The following is a 17,030-nucleotide window of genomic DNA, read 5'->3' as shown; positions in this document are numbered from 1 at the left end:
GCTGCCGAATGTCTGAGTTGCAGTGCCACCACGTCCCTGTGCCGCCTCTGGGCAAAACCACGAGGCAGCCTGCCAGTGGGCTCTGTAGGCCAGCCACCCATGGGAGGGGACATGAAGATTTATCCTCGGAGGAAGCCCCGGGCAGCTGTAAGAAATGAGGCCTGCAGGAGGAGGCTGTATGTTTTGTTCCCCATTGTGACAACAGCCAAGACAATAACAGAAAGCAATAGCCTACAGGCTCGGGAACAAGCTGGAAAATTACTGTGCGATCCCTGTCCACTTGGTGACCATTTCAGGCCCAGGAGATCGTAACAGTGAGAAGTCCACGGTGTTAATCACAGACAGTACACGTTATTCTGAAATATGAAGCCAAATTACTTGCAATTTGTACCTACGGGAATTTGCCAATCCTGATGAAAGCTAAAAAAAAAAAAAATTGTTAGGTTATAACACTTCTAAGTAGCTCACAAATTGTGCGTTGGCTTAACTCATATTTACTGACATTTTTGTTTTCCTTTATAGCCATGTTTCCTCCTTCTGTGGGTTTCCACAGTTCGGGACTGAGGGGCCACATGGCCCCACATAACAACACAGGAACATGCTCTTTGCCGTGTGAGTGAGTGTGAGAACATCTCCCACTAGAGAGGGAGGGCCAGGTGTTTCGGGCCGTAATGTCCCTCCTTCTTTTCATTCCTAAAGGTGTCACCACTGTCCTGCTGCAGTCCTGTCTCCCTGTGAAGCAAAGAAGGGGCAGTCATTCCCCTTCCTGTCAGGTGTGCACGTGCATAGGCACGCAAACACACACACGCACAGAACTTCAGGGGCAGAACAGTTTTCCCACTGAATTCCTTTGACGAACTTGAAGGAAGAAGTAGACGGACGGAGCACTGGCCACTGCCTTCCTCTGTGGGAAAGTTTGGTCCACGTGGAAGTGAATGAGTTTCACTGACAGAGCGGACCAGTTCCGCAGATGCTAAGCTCAGCTTGTTAATGTGGTAAGGAAGTGAGTGTGTGTCCAGATGACCTTTGACGCGGGGGGTTCAGCGAAAGATACCAGGAACCTGAGTGGCAGAGGACATCAGCTCCTGAGCCGTGCTGTCCCTCTGGGTTCCTGCACTTCTCAGATGGGGACGGACAACAGGCTTTGTGGAGAAGACACAGCCTGCACTCAAGTGGCCCGCCCTCTGGGAGTGCACCTGACTCCACACTTTCCGAAGAGCGGATGTCGTCAGTTTGTCACCATCCAACGTGGACCGTTAGGTCAAGTTTTGTGTTGCTCCACCTCACCTCGTTCTTATAACCCAGACATAATTGCCACGGGATTGGGCATCCATTCATTTATTCATTCACTCAAGTGTTTCTTGAGCACCTACTGTGTGCTACGTACTGGAGCTTCACCAATGGTTGAGACACTGTCTGCTCTCACAGCTTGGTGGCCTAGTCGGTTATGGTCGGGGTGGCAGAGCTCATTTTGGTTGACACAGGGTGCATGCCATACAACTCGGGGTAGAAAAACCACCCATGGCTGCTCTCCTCAACGGAGGCCGTGGCCGAGGCGGGGATTTCAGACTCACCTACACACCAGCGGGGAGAGCTCCCTGCTCTTCTGTCCGCCCACTCTAGAAAACCAGGGTGCTGTGGTGACGTGTTGGGGGTGGGGTCTTTGATCAGAAAGCTTTGGCCCAAGTCCCAGCTACCCCTTTCTTTCAGTGTGTCCTTGGACAAGTCATCTGGCCTCTCTGAGCTTCAGTTTTCTTGTCTGAAAAATGGGATTGATAACCACAGCTGCCTGATAGTGTTGAGGGTGAAATGGCGCTGACAGATAGTAAGAGCTCTGTAAATAGTGGCTATTATTCCTACAGCCAAATGGGCAAGGCCCTGACACTCCCCAATTCCTGGATGTGAGCCAGAGAAGCAGGAGAGGCAATATCCATGGAGCCAGGCAGGATGTGACGTAGCGGGAGGCCCTGGAGCAGCATCTTGGGCTCAGTGCATCCTGTCGCTCTTCCTGACAGGCTGCTCGATGCCCCAGGAGACCAGCAGCCCCAGGGGCAATAGCTACAATAGCCATAACGGTAGAGAAAGCAGTGTTCAGACTGTAGGAGAAACCCCGATGCACGGCTCACCCAAACTGCACCCAGATGGCTGCCGGCAGCAGATGTTTATACGTTAATGCACAGGAACCGGCAAACGGGACCTTGGTGGTTACGTTTTTAGAAAAGAACACTGATTTAATAAGCAGGCACTTGGATTTTATTTCTGGATGCAGAAATGAAAATAATCAGATGAGCATTTTATAGCGTGGGCACGAACAACTCATTCGTATGCTATGGAAACACACACCCCACACGCAAAATCAAGACAATTTCCAAATCCTTTTGCTGCCTCTGCTTGTGGGAGGACTCTTCCTGGGACACACCACGGCAGTCACAGGTCCTACTTTCACGCCGTCACAGACGACCCCAAACCTGCAGGTTGGCGAAAGATGAAAGGATGGATGCAGTGCATTTTGTCTCTCTTGCTGAGCTGCGGTCTGTGGGGTTCGGCCTTTGCCTTCCATCTGCACACCTGCTGGTGTGTTTGCATTCCTCTGCTCTGCTCTGAGCCAGGACCCTCAGCCCTTGATCTCGTTCAGCGTCCCAGGACATTCACAGGGGACAGCCACCTCTCTCCACTACCCACTCCTTGCTGACCTGAGTGGGCAGCATCACATTCCCTAACAGGTGTCTCTGTCCACAACACTCTCCATGTCCCTGGCACATCAGAGACTGAAGCAGCCACGTCCACGTCAGGGGCCTCAGCAGAGAAGAGAAAGAACGGAAGGGAAGCACAGATGTTGGGAGAACTGGGCTTCTTTCTGCCAGCTCTTCCCCTCCTGCACTATTTCTGCAGCTGGCAAGCACAAAAGCACAGTGTGTGAAGTTCAAATCTGTTTTTGCACAGTCAGAGCAAGCCTGGGAAGCAGACAGATGAAAGTGCTCTTTTGAGATCTGAGATCAGGCTGAAGAGAAGCAGGTGGCAGCATTGCCAGGCTTGGGTCCTCATGGCCAGAGCCTCTGCACCCAAACTTGTCCCCAAGTACCCAAGCAGGCAGCTTTGGGGCACACCCTTTGCTGCACTGGGCTGTGCCCTCATGCCTGGGAGCACACTTTGAAGTGCAGGCTGCTCTACAGAGCACCAGACAAGAGCCCCTGGGCTCCGCGATAGATGAAAGCTGTCGTCAGCCATTTATTTGTATGGTGCTGAGTCCTAAGCAGGAGAGAGGAGGGCTGGGGGGCTGCAGAGAGCTGGCCAAAGACCTACCCTTAGAAAAGTGGGGCCAAGAGTTACATTGAGCGCCCCAGGTGCTGCAGCAAGGGCGCACGCTGGCCACAGAGCACGGGTGGATCCCCGATGGGCATCTACCTCCCACCTGGTCAGGTGGGCTCCTGAAGCTCTGACACACGCTGACTGGATGGTGGCTGGGTGTGTGCCCCATTAGCAGTGGGCAAGAGGAAACTGCTCAAATGTACAACATTAAGTATGTGCGTGCTTCGAGATGTGATTGTCTTCTGTATGAGCCGGCAATGAACTTGGCACGCTACATTAAATAGCCCTGATTATCCTGTGAAGTCACACCCCGTATTTGGTGACCATGTTCAAAATGCAGAGGACAATTCTCGGTTGCTGGTGTGACAGCCTCAGATATTTTTGAACGTTGTTTCTTTCTTGTGCACTGACTCAGGGCCCCAAACTGCAGAACAGTATTTAAAACACCTCCATCTGAGACCTTCCCCTCCCCAAACACGGAGGCCCACTGTCCCTTTATTGCCATGCGTCTGCACGTTTAAAACAGGACTGATTCTGTCTCAGTAGTAAAAAGCCCTCCTAGGAATGATCTAGGAGAAAGGAGTACCCAGGTAGTAAATAAGGTCTTTCATCACAGATAATGAATAATGAATGTTATTCAGTGCGAAAATGACAGCAATTCTTCACCTGTCAGATGAAAAGGGCACAGAAAAGAGGGTTTTAAAAATAGCGACAACGCTCAGTGTGTGATGGGGACAGCTGGCAACCTGAGAGCCATGCCTGGCAGGGAGGCTGCTGGGTGAGCCGGCCGGGCACCCTCAGAGAAGTTCCCCGAGCTCCTTGGCCAGGAGCATCCTTGGTTAGGATTGAAGAACCAGGTGGGGTTTCTCCTTGTGACCACGACCTTGGCACAAGGTCTTGCTCCCCTATGACTCTGGAACCTCAGCTTATAGCCCATCTTCATTCACTCGAGCACTGAGGAAATGTGCGGAGAAGACTTCCCCACACGGCACCGTGGACGTCTCCCATTTCAGCTTCCCTCCAGCTCACCAGCAGACCATCCATTAATGAAGGGGATGGAGGAGGGTGTTGGGAGGCAGCGTAATGAAAAGAACCCAGACTTTGGAGTCAGACGACCCAGACTTGAAGCAATTGTACCAACAACGCCCCGCACAGCCCTGGGCGGTTACCCTGGCCTCTGGGAGCCTCAGCTTTGCCGTGTATATTTGGAGGATATGACAATGTCCCCGATAGGGATCTAATGAGATTTTCACATGAGCCAGCTGCCTGAGGATCTCAATAAATACAAGTCCTTCCCCTTCTAGCTTTACCGCTCTGCCTGCAGCTCCCCGCCTCTGCAACTGTGTTCCTCCAGCCCTTGTCTCTGTATGCACGTAGGTTCTGTGTTTCCATCATTATTGCCTCTCTGCCTTAGGCAAAGCCAGCCCATGAAGGCAGTGGCTGCTTCTCTTATCACCACTGTTACCCAGGGAGAGGAACGGTACCCAGTGCCTAGTAATTGCTCACTGTTTATTAAGTAGCCTGGTCTTTCCTAAATAACTATTAGTTTTATGAAAGCAAAGGTGCAAATTCCAAAAAAAGTTGATTTAATCAATGCACAGGTTGCTGGTTGGCTGCAGTAAGGGCATAATCAAAACTTCTACTTTAGTAGAATTTCTTATTTTTCCTTTTTACTAATGATCCTGCTTCCCACCCCAGATCAGACACCTGCCACCCAACCCTGTGGACCTCAGGGGATCTGGTCTTCCTCAACAGGCTGAGACTCTGTCCTCTGAAGCTGCTTTGAGCTGCATGGGGAGAACTGAGATGACTTAGAGAAAGCCAGAACCCAAACTTCTGACCCTAAAACCACCACTGACCAGTCTAGCCTTTCTTGCTAGATTCTGCTTTGAGAGAATAAAAGAGAGTAATCTTCTTGTGTCATATAAATCACTATGTCGACAATATATCTGCCTATTGTGATAGAATAGAACAGTTAAAAATTCTCAAGAGAGTGTTTGTGGCTGGATCCTAAATACTCAGCTTAGATTGAGACCCCGAAGCAGAATCAAGAATGTTTCCCAAAGAGGACCCAACTCTGGTCCGTAAGAGGCTCTGCTTTCTTGCACCTACAGACTGCGGACCTGGGCCTCCAGCACTTCATTCATTCTCTACCTCAGAGCCTGCTTGCCAAGGCCTCGAGGGGGCCCCAGGAGGTCGCAGGGGGAAGCTTCTCAGGGACTGGAAGCACCTCCTCTGGGGCTACCTGGCCAAGCGATGAAAAGAACAAAGGGCTCCCAGTGCAGAGCCCGGCTAAGAAGTTCCCATTCAACAGGGTTTGCTTTGGGAAGGAAGTGCGAGAGGAGGAGACGTCGGAAACGGTGCTGGCTGACGTTGGCAAAAATCCAAGAGAAAAATCAGCACCTCCTGATGGGGTTAGTAACTGTGGCTTCTGCAAATGAAACCAAATTTGCACCTCCCGCATCTCAGAGTCTGTTTCATTAAGTGCAGGGAAGAGCAGATGACCTCCCTCTGCAGGGCACCAGCTATGGCACCCGCCCTGCTCGCCCCAAGGACGGCTATCAACTGGACTCACTCTCTCAACCTCCAGGGCGTTTCCTGCCTCACTCCAGCAGGCTGCCCATTTGTGTCCAGGGCCGTTGAGTTTCCAGGGAAAGCCATTTTCTCCGGGAAGCCACAAACATTGACCTGTAACAGACTAGTAAAAATCATCACAATGTCTGGAGAAAAAAGTGAAACAGTCACATTGCTATCTTCAGTATTGTCCTCCCAGAGGGCCAGTGATTCTCTTATCAGCCACTGGGGACAGCCAGAGCACGTCCATTATAGACTGGCTTTTTGTAGCAACTGGCACCACACAGGCATAGGTGGGAACTAAAAAAGTAAAAACCCCAAACTGATGGAGATGATTAAAAGGTTGAAGATTTTCAAATAATCTTTCTAAATTTCTTTTAGAAATTGAAGCACAATTTGCTTACTTTATCCAGTGGTAGCTTTATTGCTTTCTCAGTGTTGCGACCCAGATTTAGATGAAAGGAAAAGTGTAACTCACGCTCTGGTCCTTCCTTGAGGTAGCTGGTGACTAATGATAAATAGATGTATTAAATGAATCTATCTGAGCTGGGATGCTGACACTTAATATTGCTAAAATGGCGATATTTTCCAAATTGATCTATGGATTCAAAGGCTCAGCTGGGTTTCCTTGTATAAATTGACGAACTGATCCTAAAATTCACACGGGATTTGAATAACTGAAACAATCATGAAAAGAAAAACAAAGTTGGAGGACTTATACTTCCTGATTTCAAAATTTACTATAAAACTGAAGTAATCAGGACAATGTTATACTGGCATAAGGATAGACATGTCAATGGACTGGAACTAAGAGTCCGGAAATAAGCCGTTATGTTATAGCCAGTTTATTTTTGACAAAGATGTCAAGACAGTTTATTGGGAGAAAGAATAGTCTTTTCCACAAATAGTGACGGAAAAATTGGATATTCACACGCAAAAGAATGGAATTGGATCCTTATCTCACACCATACACAAAAATTAACTCAAAATAGGTTATAGACCTAAATGTAAGAGCTAAAACTATAAAATTCTTAGAAGATTAGCGCAAGAGTAAGCCTTAATGATCCTGGGTTCAGCATTGTTCTTAAATATGACACCCAAAGCACAAGAAACACAAGAAGAAGTAAATAAATTGGACTTCATCAAAATTAAAAACATTTATACTACAAACTATGCCATCAAGAAAATGAAAAGACAACTGACAGACTAGGAGAAAATATTTGCAAGTCATCTGTCTGATAAGGGACTTGTGTCCAGAACATGTAGAGAATGGTTATAATTTGATAACAAGAAGATTAATTTATGTCTTTAAAATCACATTCCACTTTAAAAATGGGCAGAGGATATGAATGGACATTTCTCCGAGGAAGATATATGAAGGAGGCCAATACACACATTAAAAGCTGAATAACACTATTAATCATTAGGGAAACACTAGTCAAAACCACAATGAGATACCACTGCATATCCCCTGAGATGGCTATAACCAAAAGGAGGTGATAACAAGGATGTGGAGAGGTTGGAATCCTCACTCATTGCTGGTGGGAGTGTAAAATGGTGCAGCCACTTTGGAAAACAGCCGTTCCTCAAAAAGGTAAGCATGGAGTTACTCTATGATGTCATTATGAGAGCCTCTCATCTTTTCACCACTGAATTATTTTTAAATTATATTTTAATAAGAATAAAGCCTATGACAATTTATTAAGTATTTTCAGAAACCATCTTTTAAAAATGTCATTTCAGTGTACTGTACATAATCTAAAACTAGCAAATGGTGGGCTGATTGAGATAGTGATTTCCTATTATTCTGTCAGTTAATTGAGTAGGCTCAGATCACTTGACAAAAATGGGCAAACACTGACACTTAACAAAGGTTATACTTTCTTATGCATCGTCATTTATGAGGTTCAAATGTGAACCTAGAGTGAGAAAGATTTCTCTCAAATCCTTGATTTCCCGTTGAAGTTCAATTTTTTTTTTTTCTATTTCATGCACTGTTGATGTTCACCCATCTCAGCGGCTTTCCTTGTCACTGCTGCCATTCCAGGTATCTAGTCAACGTGAGCTTGTAACACCTTGGAATGCTGCTTTTTAAACTTCATTATTGTACCCAGATCATCCTTTTGGTTAGTCATTAGCAACCCAAATATTTACTCTCAATATTTGCTCATTGTAAGTCCCAAAACCTACTGACCTTCCTTCAGGGATGTATGACGTTTTTCCAGCTCCTGTTGCAATTCTCTGACCTCTTGCTCTGCCTTGGCCAGTACCTCGGGACTTCATTCAGTTCTTGAATTTCTTCCTAATACTGCTTCACCATGTCTACTCTTCTTGAGGGCCATGGTTTGCTCATAGAGAGATTTTGCTGCTTTGTCATGGTCTCTTAATTTTTTTAAAATAGGAAACAGATTTTTGTTTATTTTTTGTTATTTCTTTATTGTGGTAACACTAGTTTATAACATTATATAAATTTCAAGTATAGTTCATTATATTTCAACTTCTGTATACACTGCATCATGGGCACCACCAAAAGTCTAGTTGCCATCCAGCACTGTGCACATGTGCCCATTTACCCCTTTCGCCTTCCCTCTACCCACTTCCCCTCTGGTAACCACCAATCTGTTGTCCCTATCTATGTGTTTGTTTATCTTCCACATATGAGTGAAGTCATATGGTAATTGTCTTTCTCTGTCTGACTTATTTTGCTTAGCATAATACTCCCACGGTCCATCCATGTTGTCGCAAATATCAAGATTTCATCTTTTTTTGTGGCCAAGTAGTATTCCATTGTATATACATATTCCACGTCTTTATCCATTTATCTGTTGATGGGCACTTAGGTTGCTTCCAAGTCTTGGCTATTGTGACTAATGCTGCAATGAACATAGGAGTGCATATATATATATATGTATATGTGTATATATATATATTCAAATCAGTGTTTTCATGTTCTTTGGATAAATACCCAGAAGTGGTATAGCTGGATCATATGGTAGTTCTCTTAATTTTTTGAGGAATTTCCATATTGTTCTCCATAGTGGCTGCACCAATTTACATTACCATCAGTAGTGTCTGAAAGTTCCTTTTTCTCCACATCCTCTCCAATGCTTGTTATTTCTTGTCTTTTTAATAATAGCTATTCTGATGGATGTGAAGTGATATCTCCTTGTAGTTTTGATTTGCATTTCCCTAATAATTAGTGATGTTGAACATTTTTTCATGTGCCTGTTGGTCACCTGTATATCTTCTTTGGAAAAATGTCTGTTCGTACCCTCTGCCCGTTTTTTGATTGGGTTGTTTGGTTTTTTGTTATTGAGTTGTATGAGTTCTTTATATATTTTGGTTATTAACCTCGTATTGGATGTGTGTTCTGCAAATATTTCCTCTCAGTTGGTGGGTTGTCTTTTTGTTTTGTTGATGGTTTCCTTTGCTGTGCAGAAGCTTTTTAGTTTGATGTAGTCCCAATTGTTTATTTTTCTTTTGTTTCCTTTGCTCGAGGAGGCATGATATTAAGAAAGATATTGCTAAGACCAATGTCAAAGAGCATACTGCCTATGTTTTCTTCTGGGAGTTTTATGGTTTCAGGTCTTACATTCAAGTCTTTAATCCATTTTGAACTGATTTTTGTTTATGGTGTAAGACAATGGTCTACTTTCATTCTTTTGCACATGGCTGTTTAGTTTTCCCAACATCATTTACTGAAGAGGCTTTCCTTTCTCCATTGTATGTTCTTAGCTTCTTGTCAAAAATTAGTTGTCCATAGATGTGTGGGTTTATTTCTGGGCGCTCAGCTCTGTTCCATTGATCTGTGTGTCTGTTTTTCTGCCTGTACCATGCTTTTTTGATTACTGTAGCTTTGTAGTATATTTTGAAATCAAAGAATGTGATACCTCCAGCTTTGTTCTTTTTTCTCAGGATTGCTTTAGCTATTCAGGGTCTTTCGTTGTTCCAAACAAATTTTAGGATTCTTTGTTCTATTTCCGTGAAAAATTTTGTTAGTATTCTGATTAGGATTGCCTTGAATCTGTGGATTGCTTTAGACAATATGGACATCTTAACCATGTTAATTCTTCAATCCATGAGCATGGATCTTTTTATTTCTTTATGCCATCTTCAATTTCTTTCAACAATGTCTTACAGATTTCAGTGTACAGATCTTTCACCCCCTTGGTTAAATTTATTCTTAGGTATTTTATTCTTTTTATTGTAAATGGGATTGTATTCTTGATTCCTCTTTCTGCTCGTTCATTGTTAGTGCATAGAAATGTGACTGATTTTTGTGTGTTGATTTTATACTCCATGACTTTACTGTATTTATTAATTATTTCTAATAGCTTTTTTGTGAATTCTTTAAGGTTTTCTATATATAAAATCATGTCATCTGCAAATAGTGACAGGTTTACTTCTTCTTTTCCAGTTTGTACACATTTATTTCTTTTTCTTGCCTAATTGCTCTGGTGAGGACTTCCATACTATGTGGAATAAAAGTGGCAAGAGAGGGCATCCTTGTCTTGTTCCTGTTCTTAGAGGAATAGCTTTCAATTTTTCACTGTTGAGTATGATGTTGGCTGTGCTTTTGTTGTATATGGCCTTTATTATGTTGAGGTACTTTCCTTCTATACCCATTTTATTGAGAGTTTTTATCATAAACGGATGTTGAATCTTGTCACATGCATTCTCTGCATCTATTGAGAAGACCATGTGAGTTTTGTTCTTCATTTTGTTAGTGTAGTGAATTGTATTGATTGATTTGCAGATGTGGAACCATCCCTGCATCCCTGGAAAAAATCCCTCTTGATTGTGGTGTATGATCCTTTTAATGTATTGTATTTGATTTTCTTTTCTTCTTCTTCTTTTTTTTTTTGCTGAGGAAGATTCACCCTGAGCTAACATCTGTGCCAATCTTCCTCTATTTTGTATGTTGGTCACCACCACAGCATGGCCACTGACGAGTGGTGTAGGTCCACGTCTGGGAACCAAACCTGGGCCACCAAAGTGGAGTGCGCCAAACTTAGCCTCTATGCTATGGGGCTGGCCCCCTCTGTATTTCATTTACTAATATTTTGTTGAGAATTTTTTCATGTATGTTAACCAATGTTATTGGTCTGTAATTTTCCCTTTTTGCGTTGTCCTTGTCTGGTTTTGGTATCAGGGTAATGTTGGCCTCTTAAAATGAATTAGGAAGTGTCCCATTCTCTTCAGTTTTTTGGAAGAGTTTGAGAAGGGTAGGTATTAAATCTTTGAATGTTTGGTAGAATTCACCAGAAAGGCTGTCTGGTCCTTGACTTTTGTTTTAGGGGAGGTTTTTGATTACTGTTACAATCTCTTTACTTGTGATTGGTCTATTCAGATTCTCTATTTCTTCTTAATTCAGTTTTGGGAGATTGCATGCTTCTAAGAATTTATCCATTTCTTCTATGTTACCCAATTTGTTGGCATATAGTTTTTCATAGTATTCTCTTATAATCCTTTGTATTTATGTGATATCTGTTGTAACTTCTCCTCTTTTATTTCTGATTTCATTTATTTGAGCCTTCTCTCCTTTTTTCTTTGTGAGTCTAGCTAAGGGTTTGTCAGAATTGTTTGTCTTTTCAAAGAACCAGATCTTAGTTTTATTGTTCCTTTCCATTGTCTTTTTAGTCTCTATTTCATTTATTTCTCCTCTGATTTTTATTATTTTCTTCCTTTTACTGACTTTGGGCTTCGTTTGTTCTTCTTTTTCTAGTTCTCCTAGGTGTAGTGTTAAATTGTTTATTTGAGGTTTTTCTTGTTTCCTGAGGTAGGCTTGTATTGCCATATACGTCCCTTTTAGTACTGCTTTTGCTGCATCCCATAGATTTTGGTATGTTGTGTTTTCATTTCCATTTATCTCCAGGTATTTTTTGGTTTCTCCTTTGATTTCCTCATTGATCCAATAGTTATTCAGTAGCATGATGTTTAGTCTCCACATATTTGGGGATTTTCCAGCATTTTTCTTGTGGTCGATTGCTACTTTCATACCATTGTGGTTGGAAAAGATGATTGATATGACTTCAATCTTCTTAAATTCATGAGGCTTGTTTTGTTTCCCAACATATGATCTATCTTTGACACTGTCCCATGTGCCCTTGAGAAGAATGTGTATTTTGCTGCATTTGGATGGAATGTTCTATATATATTTATTAAGTCCATCTGATCAAGTGTTTTGTTTAAGGCCAATGTTTGCTTGTCAATGCTCTGTCTAGATGAACCATCCATTGATGTTAGTGGGGTATAAAAGTACTATTATTATTGTGTTACTGTCAGTTTCTCCCTTTAGGTGTGTTAATAGTTGCTTTATATACTTTGGTGCTTCTATGTTAGGTGCATACATATTAATAAGTGTATGTCTTCTTGGTGGAATGTCGCTTTTATCATTACATAACATCTATCTTTGTCCCTTGTTATATTTTTTGGCTTGAAGTCTATTTTGTCTGATAAATCTATGGCTACATCCGCTTTCTTTTGTTTGCCATTTGCTTGGAGTATCATCTTCCATGTCTTCACTCTGAGCCTATTTTTATCTTTAGAGCTGAGACAGGTCTCCTGAAGGCAGCGTATTGTTGGGTCTTGTTTTTTAATCCATCTAGTCCATCTGTGTCTTTTGATCAGTGTGTTCAACCCATTTACATTTATGATGATAGGGCTTAATATTGCCATATTATCTTTTCTTTTCTGGTTGTTCTATATTTTCATTGTTTCTTTTTCCTTTTCTTTCTCTCTACCATTTCAGTTTGGTGGGTTTCTGTGATATGTTTTTCAGTTTCCTTTTTTTTTATGTTTTGTGATTGTGCTCTGAGTTTTCATTTTGTGGTTTCCATGAAGTTTGTATGAAAGAGCTCATTGATGAGATAGCCCTTTTTCTGCTGATAGCATTTTACCTTCATTAGCCTATGCAAGTTCTTTCCTTTTCTTCTTCTCCTTCTCTGTTTTTGTTGTCGCAAGTTGCTCCTTTTTGTTTTGTGAGTTTGTTACAAAATTTTAGTGGTTATAGTTATTTTTGATGCTTTATTTCCCTTTAGACTTTGTGTTTTAAGTGTTTACTATTTTTTATTTTATTTTAAATTTATTTATTTATTATTGTTATTTATTTAAATTTATTTATTTATTTTATTTATTCTGATACAAAGGTGCAATTTTCTGATTTGGTCTATTTATCACCTTGCTCAAAGCTTTGTATACCTTTGCCTTTTTGTTTCAGACAGGAGGGCTCCTTTCAACATTTCTTGTAAGGCAGATCTGGTAGCAATGAACTCCCTCAGCTTTTGTTTGTCTGGGAAAGCCTTTATTTCTCCTTCATATCTGAAGGATAATTTTGCTGGATAGAGTATTCTTGGCTTATAGTTCTTATGTTTCAATATTTTAATATATCATTTCAATTTGTTCTAGCCTGTAGAATTTCTTCTGAGAAATTCACTGATAGCCTAATTGAGGTTCCTTTGTAAATTATTTTCTTCTCTCTGGCCACTTTTAATATTCTTTCTTTGTCATTGACTTTTGACAGTTTTAGTGTAATGTGCCTTGAGAAGGTCTTTTTGCATTGAGATAATTGGGTGTTCTATTAGCTTCATGTACGTGTATACGCAATTCCTTCCCCAGGTTTGGGAAGCTCTCAGCTATTATTTCTTTAAATAAGCTCTCTGGTCCCTTCTCTCTCTCTTCTCATTCTGGAAGATCCTTTATCCTTATGTTGTTTTTCCTAATTAAGTCAGAGATTTCTCATAGGATTTCTCCACTTTCTAAAAATCTTAGTTCTGTCTCTCTTCCACCTGAATCATTTGTAGATTTTTATTTTTGAGCTCACTGATTCTCTCTTCACACGGTCTGCTCTATATCTGGTATTGTCTGCTTTATTTTTCATCTCATTAATTGTGTTCTTCAGGTCCAGAATTTCTGCTTTTTTTTTTCCCCAAGAGTTTCAATCTCTTTGGTGAAATACTCCTTCTGTTAATTAATTTTATTCCTGAGCTCATTGAACTAGCTTTCTGAGTTTTCTTGTAACTCCCTGAGTCTCTTCATGACAGCTATTTTGAATTCTCTATCAGACTGCAATCTTCCATGACTTTAAGTCTGATTACTAGAGAGTTGTCATTTTCTTTCTGTGTTACCATGTTACCATAGTTTTCATGGTACTTGATGAGTTGATCCTCTGCTGGTGCATTTTTGGTAGTAAACACCTTTCTTATTTAGATAAGGCTCTGTTTACTTTGATCTGAGCTGCTTCTGGTTTTATTTGAGAGCCTGTGCTTTCCACCCTCCACTACCTTCACCAGAGGTGTCATCAGTGCCCTCCTGTGCTGCTTGTGCCTCCGAGGTTGCTGGTGACTTGCTGCTTGTGGTGTAACTGCAGTCTCAGGTAGCACTACTGAGTCTTAGGTATCCCAAACTGAGAGCACCTGTGCTGTTTTTGGAGTTGCCTGCGTCTTGTGTTCCCCCACTGGCTCTCCATGGGCTCAGGTGCTGCTTCCATGTGCACCACCTGCACTGCTGATCCTGGGTTATCTGACAGTGCTGGCAGCACTGCTCACAGGTGTTGTCACCACTGCCAGGGGCCTGGGATCTTGTTTGTAGCCCCCACTGCTGGTAGGATCAATGTCAGGGATGATGACACTGGGGGCTGTGTCACAGGTACTGTTGTGGATCTTGAAGCATCAGGTCATAGGCACCACCCACCACTGCTGGGGGAGGGAGATGGCTAAGCCATGAGTGCTGCTACATTTACTGAAGACTCAGGTTGTGGCTGACATCCACCACTGCTGGGGGCTGAGCTATGAGTGTCACTGCTGCTCCTGCAGCCTCTGGTCTCTGGCACTGGTGTGCTTTCTGAAATCTCAAGTCAAGCGCACTCACCACCACTGCCAGGGGATGCACACCTTGGGTGCAGCACTTGCTGCTAGGAGGGCTGGTGTCAGAGTCACCAATGTTGAAGGAGGTGGAGGGAGCTGGGTCCCTGGCATCTCGTGTCTCCTGGACTCTCCAGTCATGGACCCACAGGGATTGCTGGCACCTCCAGGAGCATGGGCTGCTTGGATCCGGGGCCTCCATTCATGGGTGTTACTTCAGTTCTTGGGGCCTCTGTTTGCAGGCTCAGTTGTAGATCCTAGAATCTCTGCCTTTGGGAGCTGCCACCACCAATCCCCTAGTTCCACTGCCTCCAGGGGGTCCAGTACACTCACCTTCAGATGTAGAGATGCTTGGATCTCTCAGGCATTCTGGTGTGCTGTGCAGAGAGTTCTTTGTTGGTCAATGGATGTCTACTGGTTGTGACTTAGAGGGGAGAGACAAAGGGAACAATTCAGTCCACCATGATGCTGACATCACTGAGCTCTCTTGATTTTTCAACAAAAGTTTTAGCATCAGCAAGGGTCTTCTCCATTGTACAACTCATTTTCTCATCTCCGTTCTTTGAGCCAAAATGGTTGGTTGGAGGCCAGTGTTATCTCCTTAACCCTCATGGTGAAGGGACAGGCAGCACAAATCCTTTCAATGAGGGAAAAGTAAAGTGGCAAGAGGAACCATTTCCCAAGCTTTCACTGGGGTTGACTACCCAACTCTCTCCACTGAATCCCCTTACCATTGTTCTCTTTCCCTTCCCTTTAGCCCAACATACTTACGCTCAGGACCATGCACGATATGTGCTCTCTCCCGATACGGAGGGGTAAATGATTTCCCATTGAAACAGTGAAATGAAATGCTAATCCCTAACTGAAAATGGGAAAACACCGCAAATGTGATTCCTCCCTGAGGCAGATCTGTCAGGGCTTTTACCTCAGCATAGGCCTGCTTTCCTACCGCGCAGGATGGAATATGAGCACATTCCACCATTTTAGTCAGCTTGGAAACCTTGGCTGTGGTGAGGGAGTATTCATGGAGTATCTCAAATTATACAATATCCCTCAGGCAGGACTTCTGCTGGGCAACCCTCCATCTTTGGGGCTTCCCTCTCAGACAACAAGGGCTCCAGGCGAAGATGAGCCAGCTGCTCCATGCTTCCTGGTCTCAGGCGGAAGGGTCTAGAAGGCTTTCAGCATTTCTGACAGTGCTTCAGATATGGGGCTGCCTTGAGCTGTAGAGTATGAAATGCTTCCTGACAGGCTAAGCCATGCACACAGGCGCCGACAGCAGTTCTGTAATATGTGAGGACGGTTCTAACAGGACATCCTCTGCACTGGCTCTAAACACGCACTCAGATTGGTGCACTCAGAATGGATTCTCCTCACTCCAGCTTCCAATAAATTGTAAATACTCTTCACACTGGATGCTGATAGGGGGGATTAGAGTGCTCTCAAGAAAACCAAATACATTAAGCCTTCAACCCCAGTCCTTAAATCAGCATTTCTCAACGCGGGGCTACAGATCATTACTGTCATATGATTACCTGGGGAGCTTGTTAGTTTGATAGACACACCTTTTCCAAGACCTACCCTAAACTTATCCCCTTCAAAGCTTTAGGGACAGAGGTGAGGAGTTTGCATTTCAAACAAATTTATTTTGCTTCTGAGTTTAAGAACTCTAAGTGCTGGGCTGAAGTCTGACCCCACAATTCTAAACCCTGGGGGATTCAAGTGTCCATCAGTTTCCAAGGGCAAGTCACCATGTAAGAATAACTGATGAATGCAAATCTCATCATATCAAATAAGTAAATTAGGTGACTATTCAATTTTTTCCACACAGGGCTGCTTTAAGATATCTGTGGGGCATTTTAATAGAATTTAGTTCACAAATCTGGTTCATGTTTGAAGAACCTACAGATTGCATCGTTTAAGGTATTCCTTCCTTGCATAGCTATCACCCATCTTTCACTTTCCTCTCTCACCGCCTGGCCTCAGGCTATGACATGCATAGTTACCTGCCTCCTCTAAGCCAGTGGTTCTCAACCTTGGCTGCACATCTGGAGCACCAGGGGAGTTTTCAAAAATACTGATGCGCAAGTCACAACACAGACCAACAGCATCTGAATTTCTAGGGGTGGGACCCAAGTACCAATATTTTTAAAGCTGCTCAGGTTATTCCAATGTGCAACCAAAGTTGAGCCCACTGTTCTGAGGAAACATTTAACTTATTCCTAGTAGACTTCCAGACCATCCACCTCTGGAGCAGTGGTTCTGCCTCCATGTTCTTCCCCATCT

The 17,030-nt window shown here is 43.2% G+C and overlaps 1 pseudogene; it reads right to left on the bottom strand.

Moving 5' to 3' along the window:
- Nucleotides 1-7,767: 7,767 nt before the first annotated feature.
- LOC100060458 (FGFR1 oncogene partner 2 homolog pseudogene) lies at nucleotides 7,768-15,289 on the bottom strand (annotated as a pseudogene).
- Between the last annotated feature and the right edge of the window lie 1,741 nt (nucleotides 15,290-17,030).

This window comes from Equus caballus, chromosome 17 (genome assembly GCF_041296265.1).
Source record: "Equus caballus isolate H_3958 breed thoroughbred chromosome 17, TB-T2T, whole genome shotgun sequence".
NCBI lineage: Eukaryota > Metazoa > Chordata > Mammalia > Perissodactyla > Equidae > Equus > Equus caballus.
This window is presented reverse-complemented; position numbering and strand designations above follow the sequence as displayed.